This window comes from Myotis davidii, unplaced genomic scaffold, assembly GCF_000327345.1.
Source record: "Myotis davidii unplaced genomic scaffold, ASM32734v1 scaffold342, whole genome shotgun sequence".
In the NCBI taxonomy this organism is placed as follows: Eukaryota; Metazoa; Chordata; class Mammalia; order Chiroptera; family Vespertilionidae; genus Myotis; species Myotis davidii.
In genome coordinates, this window is record NW_006293523.1 from 661094 (window position 1) to 662137 (window position 1044).

Below are 1044 nucleotides of genomic sequence, written 5' to 3' on the forward strand. Positions count from 1 at the left end.
TAAGTCTGTGCAAACATGCATAGAATTCTTTAGACTGCTCTCTTCATTACTCAAAAGAAGAGGGAACTGTATCTTCCTAATTCATTTTAGGTGATGCCTGGGACAACTAAATATTTCACTGAAAGGCATGTAATAAAAGCTATTTGATAGAGGTAAAAAGAAGGGGAAAAAGCAATTACCTGCTTTCATTTGGCTTAGAGAAAAAAAAATGTTCTTTACTATATACTAAAATATCAGACAACACACAACATACTGCAAAACTTTAATACGTTTAAACACAACATTCAAATGGGCTTGCATCTCCTCATAACTCTGTTTCTGCTGTTGCTGAAGTGCCAAAGACTATTCTATGGAGAGCAGCTGTGCAGGCAGATGGGGCAGTGGTAGGAGCCGAGCCGCTGTGATGTCATCAAGATGCTGCTTATCCCTGCGCAGCCTTTCCTCTGAGGAAATAGGAGACCCTCTTCTCTGCTGGTGGCTTGATGAAGCATTCTGATGTGAGGGTAACACATTGGTTTTAAATTTACATGGTGAGGGCACTGGGTTTTCGGCTCGCATGTCTAGCACCTCCATGTAATGAGGTTTCTTCTGTGTCCCACTACGAAGGCCTGTCAAGGTCTCAGTCCTCGTGTTTTCTTCTGAATGTTGCCCATCTGGGTCTGCAGTGGTGATCCTTTGTAACCTGTCAATGAAGAGGTCGTCGGAGCTGGTAGAATTATCTTCTGCTGGACCTGACACAGGAGGCTGAGGGAGACACCAACTGGCTTGGGTGTGGAAAGTGCGGTGGCGCTGCTGCTGGAAGCTGGGCACTTGCTCACTGGGTACCTGAAGGGCATATGGGAGGAGGAGTCTGGCCGCTGGGCTCTGGGATCCCTCCGCGCCAGCTGGCTCCGTGTGTCCGGACCGGCTGCGGCTGCGTGGCTGGCGGCGGGCCGAGGGGTGCCGGGCGGCGACCGACCACGGGGGAGCCCTTCCCCCGTGGTTGGCTCCCCGCTTTCCTGCGCTGCGGCCTGGGGGTTGGGGGCCCGGGGATTGCGTAGGCCG

The 1044-nt window shown here is 51.3% G+C and overlaps 1 pseudogene; it reads right to left on the minus strand.

Moving 5' to 3' along the window:
* Positions 1-225: 225 nt before the first annotated feature.
* Positions 226-1044, minus strand: part of LOC102764373 — a 1918-nt pseudogene continuing 1099 nt past the window's right edge.